Raw genomic sequence first — 18,024 nt, 5'->3', positions numbered from 1 at the left:
AGGGAAAGAGATACATAGTTGGCTTACAATCGCCACTTCACACAATTACATGAATAAAGCATTACGTCAACCAGCTACAATCAAGGCCCGACTACGGAGCCAAAATAAAAGAAGACTACCCCAAATGCTACACAGATCCCCGATCGTCCCGACTGGGCTCCACTACTGATCAACTAGAACGAAACAATACAAAGGACAAGATCTTCATAGAGCTCCTCCTGAGCTTGGTTGCGTCATCTACACGGACTCATCGGCACCTGCAAGCTGGTTGGGCAGTATCTGTGAGTCACGGGGACTCAGCAATCTCGCACCCTCGCGATCAAGACTATTTAAGCTTATGGGTAAGGTAAAGGTATGAGGTGGAGCTGCAGCAAGCGACTAGCATATATGGTGGCTAACATATTCGCAAAAGAGAGCGAGAAGAGAAGGCAAAGCACGGTCGAGAAACTATGATCAAGAAGTGATCCTAGAACAACCTACGTCAAGCATAACTCCAACACCGTGTTCACTTCCCGGACTCCGCCGGAAAGAGACCATCACGGTTACACACGCGGTTGATGTATTTTAATTAAGGTCAACTTCAGGTTTTCTACAATCGGACATTAACAAATTCCCATCTGCCCATAACCGCGGGCACGGCTTTCGAAAGTTCATAACCCTGCAGGGGTGTCCCAACTTAGCCCATCACAAGCTCTCACGGTCAACGAAGGATATTCCTTATAGCGGGAAGACCCGATCAGACTCGGAATCCCGGTTACAAGACATTTCGACAATGGTAAAACAAGACCAGCAAAGCCACCCAGATGTGCCGACAAATCCCGATAGGAGCTGCACATATCTCGTTCTCAGGGCACACCGGATGAGCCAGACGTCGGGTGGGCCAGCCCAGAGTTGCCCCTGGTAGCTCCGGACATCGCTCAGTTTGGACCAACACTCAGAGGAGCACTGGCCCGGGGGTTTAATAAAGATGACCCTTGGGCAGGCCTACCCAAGGGAAAGAAAAAGGCTAGGTGGCGAATGGTAAAACCAAGGTTGGGCCTTGCTGGAGGAGTTTTATTCAAGGCGAACTGTCAAGGGGTTCTCATTATACCCAACCGCGTAAGGAACGCAAAATCCGGGAACATAACACCGATATGACGGAAACTAGGGCGGGAAGAGTGGAACAAAACACCAGGCATAAGGCCGAGCCTTCCACCCTTTACCAAGTATATAGATGCATTAATTAAATAAGGTATATTGTGATATCCCAACAAGTAAACATGTTCCAATAAGGAACAACATCTCCATGTTCCAACAAGGAACAAACTTCAATCTTCACTTACAACTAACAACGCTATAAGAGGGGCTGAGCAAAGCGGTAACATAGCCAAACAACGGTTTGCTAGGACAAGGTGGGTTAGAGGCTTGGTTCAACAATATGGGAGGCATGATAAGCAAGTGGTAGGTATCGTAGCATAGGCATAGCAAAAGAGCGAGCAACTAGCAAGCAAAGATAGAAGTGATTTCGAGGGTATGATCATCTTGCCTGAGATCCCGCAAGGAAGAAGAACGAGTCCATGAAGAAGTCAAACGGACGTAGTCGAACGGGTCCTCACAAACACGACGTTTACGGAACCAACCCGAAGAAGCAACACCGGAAAAGAAGCACACAACATAGTAAACAACCAACACATGAATATGATATGATATGCGGGATTCGGTATGCGATGCATGTGCATGATTTGCAAAGGAATGATTGACAAAAGTCCCTTAGTGACCTTGAGCCAAAAGGGATCGGAAAATACAATTTCAAGCATGTGAACATGGCAAAAACATAATCAGATCTCAGACTTAGTGAAAAACTGGAGCATGCAAATATGTTAACGAGTAGGCATGTTTACTAGCTCGATGCACTCACTACAGAGCAAGGCATGACAATCTAAGCACACACCCATCAATAATACACATTATATAAGCTAGACATGGCAAGAACAACAACATAGCATGCACGGATCAATAACAACATCCTTGGCAAAATCGCTAACAAGTAGACAATCTGCCAGGAATTACGAAATAGCAAAAGTAGAGCTTGATTGACTCAAGCTAGGATGCTCCATAATTGCAAATAAAGACATGGATGGATAGAGCACTACAAGATTAACAATTCATCATTACTTATCATCCTCAAAAGAGGCACGGATCACTGGAAACAATATGAACATATGGCATATTGATAAAAACAGATCAAGGACTTAGTGATATCTCTAAGTCCCTGAAATCAGCATTAACGAATGCACCACTTTGCAAGCTTGTGCTAGTCACCACACATATCACAAAAATACATGGATAGCACCTCTGTAAAGATGGCAAAACATATAACAAAACTCATGTAGAAAACAGAAGCATATCATGCACACATTAATCATGGCAAAAATGACAAATACCTATTTGGTGCAGCAGATCTGACAACTAACTCAAATAGCTCTCTTCCAACAGCATTTCGGGCATCAAGATGAGCTCAAATGAAAATGATGCAATGAGATGAAATGATGTACTATCTGAGACGAACATTTTGATATGTTGCACGTGCAAAACGGAGCTACGGATGCAAAGTTACGATGCGATGAAGATGGGCATAAAGTTAGGGTTTCGGAGATAAAAATCAACCTAGGGCAAAACAGATCTGGATCGGGATCCGGCGGTACTGTAGCAGCGGGTGCTCGCCGGAGATGCTGCTCGCCGGAGAAGGGGAAGTCGCCGGAGTACTCGACGGTGAGGAGGACGGGGTCGCCGGGAAGGTCGAGGCGGCGGAGGGAGGCGCCGGGGTGAGGTCGCCGGCGCCGGAGCTTGCGGCGAAGCGGCGCGGGATCCGGGCGGCGACGAGCGGCGCACCGGCGAGGGGCGGCGCCGGCAGGAAGGGGCCGCGGCCCGCAAGCGCGGTGGCGGCGCTCGCGTAAGGCGAGGCGAGGCGGCGGGCTGCTGAGGCGGCGGAGGGAGGCGCGCGCCCCGGAGCGGCGAGGCGCGGGCCGGCCGCGGGCCTGGCGGGCCTGACGGCGGCGCGGTGGCCAGGGTCCAGGTGGCGTGCTCTGGTTCGCCGGGGGAAGTGGGGCGGACGTGTCCGGCCCGGTCTGACACGTCCGGCGGCTGGAGGAGGGAGGAGACTAGGGGTAGGGGTAGGAACGATCCGAAAATTTCGAGGGAGTGGCCTTTTATAGATAGGAGGAGTTAGGAAGCTCAGAATGAGGAGCGGTTTTCGGCCACGCGATCGTGATCGAACAACCGAGGTGATGGAGGAGGTTTAGGTGGGTTTTGGGCCACTTTGGAGGGGTGTTGGGCTGCAACACACACGAGGCCTTTTTGGTCCCCTCGGTTAACCGTTGGAGTATCAAACGAAGTCTAAACGATACGAAACTTGACAGGCGATCTACTGGTAGTAAACCAAGGCCGCATGACAAGTCTCGGTCCAATCCGGAAATGTTTAACCCCCCCCCCCCACACACACACAAAGAGGTAGAAAGGAACACCGGGTGACATAGGAGCGCCGGATTGCAAAACGGACAACGGGAAAAATGCTCGGATGCAAGAGACGAACATGTATGCAAATGAAAAGCACATGATGACATGATATGCAATGCATGACACGCAAGCAATGACAAGGCAACAACAGCGAATAACTGGATGACACTTGGCACATCGGTCTCGGGGCGTTACACGGATGGACCCGGAAGGATTTCAAGAATTTCAGAAAGGTATGACATGTCTAAAAAAGTTTCAGATCTATATATGAAAAGCTTTGCAAGGTTCCAAAAACTTCCGAAAATTCTGAGATTTTATTTGTGTAATAAGTCCTTATTGGGCCTACCCAAGTGGACAAGCCCTAGTGGGTCGCCCCGAATATATGATAGAGGTGGCCAAATTGGACAAGCCCTAGTGGGTGTTTGATGATTTGTTTGAAAGCAAGAGCAGTCACAAGAAAGTAAATAGTACTTTCTCTGTCTCAAAATATAAAAACGTTTTTAATACTACATTAGTGTAAAAAACATTTTTATATTATAGCACGGAGGGAGTAACAAAAATTGCAAAATGTGCAGCAAATTGCTCAATCTCGTTGAGTTGAGGCCAAACGGGCCCATGACCCCTACAAAAGCTACAAAAGTGAAAACAAAAATTTACTACCATGCGTTCTATAGTTGCTCAGGGCCAGCCCATTTGCCGATGGAGAGATTCAGAAAGCAGTCCGTCCGCCTCCGGCCTCCGCGTCGGCCGCCGGCGACGTGATAGCTTATCCCGAGCTCTGACCAGCAGTCACTTCTGACCTCCTCATCGGAACCTCCTTCCCCTTCCAACCACGCGGCACGCCCACGGCTCGCCGTCCCAGTCCGCCAACACCGGCAGCCCGCACGCCGGCGCCCGAGGCTCCTCTGGCTTCTCCGCGCTTGGAACCGCGTCGACCGCACATGGCTCGTCCATGCCGGCAGTGCACGCCGAGACGCCGCTCCCTCGTCGGCTCGTCGGTCACTCGCCCTGGACCCTTGGTTTTGGTTAGGTATGTTCAGTAACCACCTCCTATTTTTCTGATCAGTGCAAGTCCCGAGTTGTCCTTTTTTTCTGATTATTGCAAGCGCCCAAGATGATTTAGTACTAAAATTTCGATGTCGAACCCCAGTAGTGTACACCCATTGGTTAATTGTTGAAATTTGGATGCTTTATGCAATTTTATTTATTTAGGAAGCAATGGGGAAACAGCAGAGTCGATGCAGTCATTGGCGGAAATTGGTAAATCTCCATCAGCTCCTGATGGTCTAGCATTGGTGGTCGTTATGTGTAGTATTTTCTGGAGTACCAAAATTTACTTACAATGCCCAGGTATGTGTGAACCTGTCAGATCTGTTTTATTTGGATGTGTCCATCTAGATGATGCAGAGGCAGGGGCCTTCCCTCCCTTTTCTATTTTTTTGTGTGTTCTAATATAGTGATATGGTCAATTGTGTGAACTGATGACAAGTTCAATTGGTCATTTAATTATCCCTTTCTATTCTACTCCCTCCGTTCCTAAATACTTGTCTTTCTAGGCATTTCAACAAGTGACTACATACGGAGCAAAATGAGTGAATCTACACTCTAAAATACGTCTACATACATCCGTATGTAGTAGTTATTTGAAATGTCTAGAAAGACAAGTATTTAGGAACGGAGGGAGTACGACTTAGTAGTATCCTTTTTCAATTTTCATGCATATTGTGTGTCTGATATGGAGTTGACCTACAAGTTCATGACCATTGTAATCCTCTCAACAATAAAGACATATATGTAGGACGTAGGGCTATTACTCATCCGTGGATCTGAACCTAGGTAAAACTACCATGTCACCTTCATCGCCGTTGAGATCCCTTTGGGCACCATCTGTCACTCTACATTCCTCGACTCCATGTAGATCATAAAATCGGCTGTTCATTAATCGTTGACAGTTTTTAACAGCAAAAGATTTTCCGATTCCTTGTAGGTTATCCACCTGACTATTGGATCCGTACGTGGTTCTTATTTTAGTGTGTGGACGCATGACATTCCCAGATATCTAGGTGTAGCCAAATCTATCTTCAACCTATTTTGATTATGGTCTACCAGTAGGACCATTGATGCATAAGTGCGTCATGTTATCCCTACTGAGGCTATCTTAGGGCATCTCCAGCCGTTGGCCTCCCAGGAGGGGCAAAAAATCGCCCCCTGGGGACGCACCGGCGCTAAACCGCGCACTGGGGCGTGATGCCCCCCAGTCGCGGCATCCACGTTTTTTTAAAAAAGTTAAATACAGCGCAAACACGACTCAAATTTAACGCAAACATCGACGAGTTCGTTCAAATTTAAACATAATTTACAAAAAAGGGAAAAACTACCGCGGGCTACCCCGCCGTCTCCCTCGCCGCCCGCCCACGCGGTTCTACATGCCGAGGAGGCGGTAGAACCGCGTGTCGTCGTCGTCGTCGCCCCGGCCGACGCCTCCGCTGTCCCTGCTGCATCCCTTCCCCGGTTGGCGCGGCGGGTTGGACGGTCCGGAGGCGGCGTCGTCGTCGTCGCTGTCGAGAACCACGACGCCGTGCTCGTCCTCGCGCCCACGCTTGCGGGCGGCGATCTCCTCCAGGGCTCGGCGCTGCCGGACCATCTCGTCGCGGAGGTAGTTGTCCCGCACCCACCGCAGGGCGTCCTCGTCGGAGAAGCCACGCCGGGCTATCTCCTCGTACTCCGCGGGGAGGCCGGGCTCCGGCTTGGGCTCGACGAGGACGAAGCGGCCGGTGGGGGAGGCGTTGTCGCCGATGCGGACGCCGGAGCTGCGGTTGCGCGCGCTGACAGGCGTGCCCTGGGGCTCCGGCTTGACGGTGCGGAGGTGGAGGCAGTGGGACCCCCCGGTCTCCATGCGCCTCGGGGTCCAGGAGCTTCCCCGGCGGCGTGTGAAGGACGGGGGAGCGGGGTACTCGAGGCGCGGCGTGTTGCCGCCCTCGATGTACTCGAGGACGGCCTCCAACGTGCGCCCGGGCACGCCCCACCACTGACGCCAGCCGACGGCGTTGAGCCTGCCGGAGGGCTCGACGCCGTTGGTGGCCTCGAGCTGCTCGGCGTGACGGCGGCGGAAGTAGGGCTCCCAGAGCGGGCTATCGGGGACGTACCGTGGCCCCTCCCTCGCCGCACGCGGCAGGGACGAGCGGATGCGTGCGATCTCCGCACGCCGCGCCGCGCAGGTGGTATCGGGGGCACCGGCACGTCGCCGGCGCTGATCCTCCACGTCCCGGGTACCCGCATGTCCGGTGGGACCGGGTACTCGGCCTCGAAAAGGAGGCGAGCCTCGCTCTCGTGAAGATGGCGGCAGCCGAAGCCGTTCGCCGCCGCGCCGTCGCCTGGGAAGCGCTCGGCCATGGGTGCTGGAGACGGCGAGAGAGAGGAGAGGGAGGAACGACGACGGCGAGAGAGAGGAGAGGGAGGAACGATGACGGCGAGAGAGTACGAGTCGCTGAGTGCGCTGGGGCGCGTCTTATATAGGCTGAGGCACCGCCCGTGCGCGAGCCGCCGTGAGTACGCGTGGCGGGCGAGGGAGGGCGAGGGACGCGCGTCATCCGGCCTTCACTGCGCCGCCCGTGAGGCATCAATGGCGCAGGTTGACCTGCGCGGCAGCGCGACAGCTTTGGCATTGATTCGCCGCGGGAAACGAGGCGATGAGGACGACGAAGGGGCGAGAAGAGGGTAGAGTCGCTGACGCGGCGGGCCCGCGGCTGTTTCGCGCCAAAACAGTTCGCCCCGGTGCCCCCGGGCGCCCCCAGCGCGCCGGGTTCGGCCTGGGTCCGCCAGCGCTGTTTTCGGCCCAAGCCGGCGAAAATCGGGCTCCTGGGACGTGATTGGGTCGGTTTTTCGGCGCCGGCGCAAAAAAAACGCCTGGGGAGGCCTTCCTGGGGCGCGGCTGAAGATGCCCTTAGCCCCGACTGACATGTTTATTTTATTTTCTATAAGACTTGACGCTTCATAATAAAAGATGGTTGCGTGCGCCAATCAATGAACATATTATGAGCTCTCATTTAGCCTTGCTAATCAGTACGGTCAGCAGGGTCCCTCCTGCTTAGCCTTTTATACTGTATCTGACTTCTGGAGCAAGGAAATCTCCGGGGATTTACTCTCTTCAACTTCATCAGTTAACTATGACAGCTCACAGTGTATTGCACAGAATTTCCGGTAGCAATAAATAGCAAAAGAAACTTCGAAATAATACAGATGGTACTGTTTTTCCTAGGGTACCAAATTGATGAACTCCTCCGAGGAATATAGCTTCACGTCGTATCTCTTTTGGAAAGCGTAGAATAAAAGCTGATTTATTTTCTCTCTCTTGGAAAGCTGCAGCAAGTAAACAATCAAAATCGACAGTCTCTTCTAAATATTTGTGTTTGATGTGTGTGACCGATACTCCTTGACCAGCTCACGAAAGAGAGATCCTTCAGTCTCCATGAGCTTTACAGGTTTGTCATACTCTGCTACTCTCCCTGAAGTGTTCGTACACACATCATTAGTACGGGAAAGATCTACAATATACTCTGTATGTGGTATCAACTATAATTCATAAATTCCATATAAATTGGTGTTGTCAATAAGACGATGGGTTGAACTATAAGAAACAACTATACTTCTAATAAGTTGCCGGTAAGAGAAACATACCATCTCTCAATGCAAGTATCATATCACAGTCCATAACTGTTGGTATACGGTGTGCAACTGTAATAACGGTGCAATATTTGAACTCTGTTCGGATCGTTTTCTGAAGGACAACATCTGTTGCGTTGTCTATAGAGGCCGTCGCTTCATCAAGAACTAAGATGCGGCATCTTCTCAAAAGTGCGCGTCCCAGACAGAAGAGCTGCCTTTGGCCCATGCTCCAGTTCGACCCGCCTTCCACAACTATTATGATAGGATCTTGATCAATACCATGAATAAGATAGTTCCAAACATCACGCTGGCGAAAGGATATATAACTATGTCCATAGGCAGGTCTGGGCACAATTTCTAGAGACACCACATTCAACACATACACATTGAACATGATTTTGTTTTTGCTAAGAGCCCGTTGGTGTATTTGAAGTACTAGCCTGCACGCCCATGATACTCCTCCTTTGGTGAAGAATACTCTAGGAGGACCACTAACAATTTAACATATTTAGTAGCAGATGCATTTTCACACCTATTTGAATTTCTGGAATGATTAGAGCGGAGTTTTCTGTTTGCCCAGTCTATTAGCTTCAAAAGAGGAACTCCGTAAACCAATTATAGATGAAGAGCAGTTTCATACCAAGTGAATCCAATCCATGTCCCTTCTCTCGGACAGCTTCAAGAAGTTGACATTTGCCAAGAACCTGCACCGTAATAACAAATGGAGTGACCACTTTAGTGGTTCCTTTTGAAACGTACATCGTGCCATAAAATGAGAAAGGAGGCCCTAAGCCTAGCTCAGTTGGTGGAAGGTGTGGCTTCACACTCCTACCATGCCATCACTCATGTTTGAGTTCTCAACCCAACTTTCGGTGCTTATTTCTTCGATGAATGAAAAGTTGTCAAGTAATTCCTAGGCAATCTGGTTTTTATATGAGAAAGGCAACTTGTCATCTGAGATTCCCCTAATTGGCTAACTTGGTTTATTCGCCCTACTTTGGTAATCTGCTGAACTTTCTGAATTTGTTAGGTACTCACTCCGTCCCATAATAATGTGCACATTGGTTTTCGTGAAAGTCAAGCTTCACAAACTTTGACCACACAATACCTAATATATACCAGATGAAAATAAATTTCGTGATGAATCCAATGGCATTGATTTGGTATTTTACATGTTGATAAATTTTTGTATAAACTTGGTCAAAGCTTACAAATTTTGACTTAAAAAAATTCGAATGTGCACTATATTTTCGGACAGAATGTCAAAGTAACTAAGTTGAATTGACACGGTACTAAAGATGACTGTCACATGATTAAACATTATAGCAGGTTGTTTTGATCTAATACCTTTTCATCATAATATTATCTGATCATTGGGTAAAATGAGAAAAATCAACATAGATAGCAGGGTAAATCTTACCTCCCATATTTGCTGATCTGAGAATTGTCCAAGAGGATCTAGATTGTATCTTACTGTACCATGAAAAAGTGTTGGATCTTGTGGAATGATACCCAAACGCGAACGCAGGTCATGTAACCCTATCGTACCGATGTCCATAGAGTCTATAATTATTTTCCCTTCATCAGGTTCAATAAGACGAAACAATGTACCAATTAACGTTGTCTTGCCACTTCCTGTCCGACCAACTATACCAATCTTATCTCCAGCTTGGAACTTGCAAGTGATTCCATGTAGTACAAGGGGAGTATCTTTCCTATACCTGATCTGTTGAATGAAAATTAATCGCTTAAATTTGTTAGTACTGTTAGGTGTACATGTAATTATTTATATTTGATTACCTTCAAATCTCTAAGTTCCACATAGCCATCTTGGGGCCAATCTTGCAATGGCCGATTTTCTTCAATAACTTTCGTTGCTTCACTTTGTATGTCCATGTACTGGTTCACCCGTTCCACTGATATTATCTGATTCGCAAGGTTGCATTGGTTTTGAATAGAGCAAACAAAAGACACATTTAGCGAAAGACCATAGGACAATACCATTCCCACAAAACCTGTGCATGTACGAAAGCAATGAATTAATTCTACTATTTGTAATGGTGCCATTCATAAACGGTATAGCATCAAATACTTATTTAGTTGACTCCGGCACATAAGCATTAGGACTTAAAATACATTTTCATAAAAGATGAAAACGCATCCATAAAATCACCAGAGCAAGTGGTAGCTTGAGAAACGCATGGTGTTTTTTATTCACCATGTTCTGCCTGGACATTACTACCTCTCGTAAACACAAGACATTCTAAAAAGTGTTCATTTAAACATTTCTAACTTCACTAGCAAGTAAAGCTTTTCTAACTTTGAGTACTATCATATTCTTTATCAATATTTTTTTCATAATATTTTTTTTCTACTCCCTCCGTTCCGAAATATAAGTCTTTTTAGACATTTCAAAAGGACTACAATATACGGATGTATGTAGACATATTTTAGAGTGTAGATTCACTCATTTTGCTCCGTATGTAGTCACCTATTGGAATCTCTAGAAAGACTAATATTTTGGAACGGAGGGAGTAGTTCTCTACAAACATGCACATAACAAAAGTAACAGTCAAATAAATTTGTTGGAGACCCATGTCATGTCCAAAATGTTATCTATTTAGGCGTGGAGGGAGTATAAGTATGCTGTCATGACAAAAGATATGAAAAGGTAGCAACATTTACATGGCAATGCATCTAACACTTATCGCAAATTAGTTGTAAGCACCGATGGCCTTAGAACAAGCTGGCTACTCAATTTTGTCCAATTGAAGCAGCATGGTGTTCATACAGTTTCTTACCAGGGCTAAAAGTTCCTTGAGGAAGAAGAGCCATGACAAAGGCAGAAAAAGAAAGCACGGAGGCGCTCATTATTTCCAGGCGTTGAATCAACCATTCAGTTGCGGCAAAATTACAGAAATATGGACAGGCATTCTTGTCAACAAGATCCAAATTTTTAGCAAAGAAACGATCTTCTTCCCCAAAGGCCCTTATTGTTATAGCCCCTGAAATCGATTCACCTAAGTGATTCACCAGAGCGGACTTGGTAGTACCATTGATCCGCATCAGCTCCTTGGCCGAGGCTAGATAGTACCTCTACATGACCAAACATAATAGGTTTCAGTTAATGATAATTTTGAATACAAAACTGTAGGCTCATTCACCCCAGACAAAAATAGCAGCAGAGAACATCAATTGGTAAATCTAATCAAATAATGACAGAAATGAGAGCCATAAAGTAACAAAGTCATACCAATTACCTGCAACCTAATTGCCAAAACTATCATTGGCACAGATACAAATAAAACTTCCCATGTAGCAACAGCCAATACCCCTAGATTGCTATATGCATTTAAGGTATCACCAAGGCTAAACACGAAGGCAAATGGAAGATCGAGGTCAATGATATTCAAATCTGAAGAGACCTGCATTAAAAGAAAAAAGAGAACAAGTTAATCCATCAGGAAAAAAATCTCTGGGTGTAAAACAGATTGTACTTTGTTGTATTTGCCATTTGTTTAAGAATTCTTACCCGGCTAAGAACCCTTCCTACAGGAGTAGAATCAAAAAAGGACATTGGTGCACGGAACAATGAATTGAGCAATTGGGAAAATAAGGATCTTGATGTCTGGATCCCAAGAACGACGACTACTAAAGATCTTGATAGCATGAACAACATTGTGCAAACTCCAATTATAATGTACACAGAAATTAACTTCAGCATACTAACATGAGGATTCTGGACATTAGCAGCCATCCATGAATTCTGTGATATTTGCCCAGCTACGAAAATTATGTGAAAAATAACACAAAAGGAGAAATACAGGAAGCCTTTGTTCTGGCACAGATAAAGCATATAAGGCTTAACACCTGAATCCCCCTTTTCTCTTTCCTCTTTCTTGATCAGTTGATCTGCCGGCGATGGCTTCATAGACTCTGTATATCCGCTTCCATGAATACCGTCTGTCTCCTTTATTGATACTTCCTTAGATCTTTGAGGTGGTATATTGTTATTAAGATCCGATGCACCAGTAGTATCTTTATGGGCTGTGACAAGGTTTTTAAATTCTTCACAATCTGCCAATAAATCTTGATAAGGTGCACACTGGATAACCTCTCCATCTGACATTAACTGCAAAAAATCATCGCAAATTTTAGACGAATCCACAAATAAATAAAGCTCATTACATACAAATATAAATTATACAGGCACAAATATCATCAAATGCTGACTTTTTCGAAGTGGATAGAGGTACCAAAATGGAGTCAAATGCAGGTAACAAATCCACTTGGTGGGTCACCAAGAGAACAGTCTTGTCTGATAGAGCACTCATGACATATTCCTGTTACAAAGAGCTTTGTAAAGAAGTTCACAACCAAATAGTAATACAATCTGCATCTGTTGAATATGATCCTTACATTGAATATACTTGTGGCTGTATGGGCATCAACAGCACTGAAAGGATCATCAAGAAGATAGATGTCTGCATTTTGGTATAGTGCACGAGCAAGCTGGACACGCTGCTTCTGACCACCACTAAGATTTACTCCTCTCTCCCCAATTTGGGTACAATCCCCATATGGCAACATTTCAAGGTCCTTGACCAATGAGCACCTCGCCAGTGTGTTGTTGTATCTTTCCCTGACCATCGACGATCCAAAGAGAATATTGTCTTGCACGGTTCCTGTTTGGATCCATGCATTCTGAGAAATATATGCTATTTTCCCAGAGATTTTGATCTGAAATGTTTATGCAAAGATCAAGAATTTGATGTTAGGATGTTATGAAAAAAATGATTAATGTACTTCATGTTGGAAATATTGCCAAGCCTAATTTTCATAACAACTTTGCAAACTTTCATCAAAAGATGATGTTAGTAAAGAAACATACCGTGCCTTCAATTTTGGGGACCTCTCCGAGTGCAGCAGACAAAAGCATTGACTTTCCTGAACCTACCTAGCCACAAATTGCTACCTTTTCTCCAGCTTTGACTATCAGATTTATATTCTTTAGGGTTGGTTTTGATGTACTTTCATCCCAAGAGAAGATACACGAATTCATCGCTATAGGGTAATCAATGCCAACATAGAATTTCTTCCTAACTTGCCTGTTTAGCTCAGGTGCATCAAGGAACTTTGATATCCGGGTGAAAGCAACCTTAGCTTGTATCACAACTGCAATTACATTGGGTATTGACCTAACTGGGTCTTGCACAAGACGTAGAGTTGTCACGAAGGTGAACACATTGCTAGCATCAAGAGGAATTTTCAGAAGATAGCATGTTAGAAAGGTCACTGCTGAAACCAGGACAGGTGATGCCCAGAACAGGAAGCTGTTGTACGCCCTACTAAGCTGGAATGCTGACAACCACTTGTACTCAACCTCCCTCAACCCCTCGATGATCTTCTTGAAGTGAGCTTCCCATGCATAAAGTTTCAAGACCTTCATGTGAACTAGTGACTCGGACATGGTCTTCAATCTCTCATCTTGTGCTTCCATAAGTTTACTCTGAAATCTGTGTTGCAGTTTGGCCAATGGAGCGTTGCAGAGTACGGTGATAATGATGGCAACCAATGACGAAACCATTGCAGCACCGACCGCATGGTACAGAATTGCCAGGGCAATGCAAAGCTGAACAATTGTTGTCCATGTTTGGTGGAACCAGTATGGGAATTCCCCAATCCGATAGGCATCGACGGTCACATAGTTCATAATTTCTCCAGTAGAGTGCTTCATTTTTGCTGCATTTGTTAGCCTCTGTTGTTTCTTGTAAATTGCTGCTGATAGGAGTGACCTCACCTGCAGTCCTAATCTCCTGGTGCGGAAATACCACTGTCTCTGTGAGAAGGATTCACAGCATTTGCAGACAAATATTACCACAGCAAGTACATATCCTTCATATTTAAAGGTGCATTTCCCAAGTGATACATTGATGAATTCCCTAAGAAGTATTGGGCCTGTGGATAAGGACAGAACCTTGAGCAAAGCAAAGAAACCCGAGACCAAGATGGCACGCTTGTGGCAAGAAACAATAGCCCAGAAGAATGATGGTGTGGGGTGCGACGGCGACTGCTTCTTGTCATTGAGCTTCTCCATGAACATCACATACAGGTTGCGCGCTCGATCTGTGGCGCCTAAAAGTGGCATGTCTTTGTCCTCAAGGGGCTTTTCATATCCCATCTTCATCAGAGGATTCAACCACCAAAATGTCATCTTGCTGAAAAAAGCAGCTTTAGCAAAGGGAGTTACCTGACTTTCAGAGTCAGCTACCTCACTGTCTGTCTCCGTGTGCAGGGGCTTGTATAAACCATTTCCACTTCCTCCATAACCCTCTTCATCATGGCTGTGCCGAATGCCATAAAGGAGGAGGAGAACTGCACCTGGTAGGGACAGAACATCTGAACAAGCCTTAATGGTGATCGTCTTCTCTGCAACAATATTAACAACCGAAGAACAACAGATGAATGCTGCGCAGATGGTCAGCAGGACCGGCCAAAATCTAACAAACGCTGCCCCAAGAAACAGAGGCCTGGTGCTGAAAGCGAAGCTGGCAAGGACCAGATTCAATCCTTGAGATAATGTTACAAGCCACCAATGTGGAAGGTAAACAACGGAAGCATCCTGATTGAATCCAGTCCCCAGCATCCACAGTCCTAGCCCGAGATAAACCAAACCCAGGCAGCCATTGAACACCACGGCGGAGAAGTGCAGCAGTGAGCTGAGCGAGACGAGCTGTCGCGCGGACACTCTGCTATTTGGAATTTTGACTAGCAACTGGAGCATGAGCACAAACACGAGCAGTGCGACGACACCGGTCGCCCCTAGGTGATTAATGCAGGTAGAGGAGTCGAATATTTCCTTTAAAGCACATGATGCCACATCTTGGTTGGAGCATATTGGTCTGCCACACAAGTCCATCACCCAAGAACCTGATGTGCAGTTGCAACAATAGTGAGATGAGATTATTCCCAGATTCCAGTTGTGCATGGTCAAAAGGTAACAATGATTATAGTTTAAGAAATGATTTAACATGAAGTTAATTTAGTTTTTAGCTATGTACTCTCTCCATATCACAAAATACAAATACATGTCGTTTTGGACGTGTTTTAAGTCAATTTAAAAACCTTGACTATATATATTGTCTGAGATTAAAAACTTGCAAATCAAATGTTCAGATTGATCTCGAAAAGTATATGTATGATATAATCAGTTTCTTGAGTTATATATACACCATAGTAAAAATTAGTGGTGAAAATTTAAATCTTGAAGACCGTGCTAGTATCCAAAACGACATGTATTTTTGTGACATGGAGGGAGTAACAAGAGAAAGTGAGGAGAGAATTTACTTGTGAGGGAACCCATATGTATTGCACTCCAGGCTGGATCGGGTCTCGTTGCAGCCCTGCGCCAATCATGAACAAGAAAATAGTTACTACCAGACAAAGCAGCGAAAATGTTGCATTCCACAGGTGTTTCAAAAAACAATCCTCTAAAACAATATTCACTGTCATCTCCATTTCTCTTGACTTATTTAGATCTTTTTAATGTGCCTCGATGTATGCACTGAAATATAATTGAAAAAAATCACGGAAAACAAATCGTAGTGGAGAAGACATGAATATTGTGACTTGTGTTTAACATTCAAAATCTTTCTATTTTAGGCACCAGATTTATTTGGTGAGGACACAAAAATATTCCTCTTGTGTGAAAATTGACATGAACACATACACCAACATGATGCTGGATTTTCTTTTCTTATTATTTTCCATATTTTTCATGAATGTTCGTACTGGAAGTTCTGTTGATGTGCAAAAATAGGAACTAAGTACATGTCCTCTTTTTAGTGATGACCACGTGGTTCACCACTGCGAAGTGAGATGGTAGCATTAGCGCCAAGAGAATAGAGAAGAGACTACTTTGTCCTAGACCAATTACTGTACACTAGACCTTTTACTATACACTGGGCACTACAAATCGCTATATTAACTTAGGTTAGACCCAATAGTATTAAGAATAAGAGCGGGCAGACCATGGTCCACGAACTTTTCTATCAATAAAGTAGAATGGAATACTAAAAACACTAGTCCTGAATCAACATTAGAGAGGCTAAATTCCATGAAATTACTCTGGGGTGACACAGAAATTCCAATGCCGGGAACGCAAAAGATGCAAAATCGAGGAACCCAAAAGGTGAAGAAGAAAGCAGTACTCGTCGGCTACGGACCTTCTTCACGATCCACGAACAAGAGGGAGATGATTTTCAGAGGGCCAGTGGAGAAGAAGAAAGCAGAAGTGTTTTTGTAGATGAAAAATCGATAGGAAAGGCAATACAACGATCCATCACCCGGTCCAACCAGCAGGGAAGAAGGGCTCCTCTCGAACAGAAGCCCCCCGGGTTCTGTTTCGAAGCTCGCGGAGACGAGGAGGAGACCAAGCACGACTCCCAAGAAGCAGGACCTTCTTTTTGTGGACTGTATATGAACAATGATGATGCCAGTGTTGTCTGTGTTGACCTCTCAAGCCGCAAGGAAGTGAGCAGTAGCTTTGGCATCCTCCTCGTCGCCACGAGCTTTCTGCATTGCTATGTGAGGGCATATGGGGTCGTCCCCACGCGGTGCGTGCTGCCGCAGATGCGCATGTGACCCGGTTGGTGGTGACCGGTGAGTGGACGACGTATCCCGCATCCGCATCGCTTCTCCTGTCGTCCGTCACCATGGGCTGGATGGCCCGAAACAGCTGCTAGTCACCTGGGAGTTGCTTCTTGGGGAGTAAGAAAACCCTTTGTTCTGTTAACTACTCGAGCATGAAGATTAGGTATTTTTTTAGGTTAGACGGCTAGCTACATCGATCTAAACATATAGAAATCATAGCCAACCTTAGAATTATGGAAACTGCATAATGAAATGTAATCTATGTTACCTCTAGTGTTCTTTGTACTGACTTGATAGTTGATGAATATATCGGAAGTTCTTTCCGTAAAATAAAATAAAAATGTCGCACAAAGTGTGCGGGCTACAAGGATATCTCACTCTTCTACTTACTGCCTGCCACCTGGGCATTGAAGGTAGCTACGAACCCCACACCTTGGCATTGGATTTTACTATTACTTTTTGCTATTTTTACATGACTGATACAGGCCCTCCATGAAGATGCCGCGCGCATCGGCCTCCCTGGTCACCAAAACCCTGCTGCTTGGCCCTCCTACAGTCCTACTTTGGTGTCAACTAGGCTTTCACGCTCTTCCTGCGCTGGCTCGTAAAATCCTCCTGGCTCTCTATTGATTCCCAGGCTTTTTTGCCTGCTCAGCGCATCCAAAAGACCAAAACATGTGGTTTTTCTGGGATCCTAAAGGTTACATGGCAGGCAGACATTAGTGCTTATCAAAGTTCTTGTCAAAGTTGTCAGCGTGGGGCATGAGCATGCAAAAATCTAAGAAGAACCGATGCCTGGTTGCCTGTACAAGAAGGAATGCATAAAAGCAAAGGAAAAAGAAAGAAAGGGACAAATGCAGCTATGGGCTAAGAAAGAATCCTTCATTAATTTCCTTTGGCAATGTGGGTCACCGCCCCCAACTTATACCAAAGCCACAACCTTCAGCTTGTTCTACAAGTGCTCAGGATAACTCTTATTTGTATACTTTTAATTTAATTCATCCTGCAGGCGATCCCATTGCTGTAACACGGTTCAATGCTATGCAATCCGGCGTGTTTGTATCTGGCAGCTTAGCGCCAAAGACTATGGCGTTGATCATGTGATCGTTGAGTTTTTCCAACGCCAAGGCGTGTGTTGCTGGCAGTCAACTTCAACAACGCTGAAGAAAAAGATCATACAGTACTTGGTTGTTGAGTAGGTTAGTAAAATAC

The 18,024-nt window shown here is 45.7% G+C and overlaps 1 pseudogene; it reads right to left on the bottom strand.

Annotated features, from left to right (window-relative positions):
- Window positions 1-7,519: 7,519 nt before the first annotated feature.
- Window positions 7,520-17,356, bottom strand: LOC125523115 (annotated as a pseudogene).
- Window positions 17,357-18,024: the final 668 nt, after the last annotated feature.

The sequence above is a fragment of the Triticum urartu genome, chromosome 7 (assembly GCF_003073215.2).
Source record: "Triticum urartu cultivar G1812 chromosome 7, Tu2.1, whole genome shotgun sequence".
In the NCBI taxonomy this organism is placed as follows: domain Eukaryota; kingdom Viridiplantae; phylum Streptophyta; class Magnoliopsida; order Poales; family Poaceae; genus Triticum; species Triticum urartu.
Note: the sequence above shows the minus strand (reverse complement) of the source record. Positions and strands in the feature narration are given on the sequence as shown.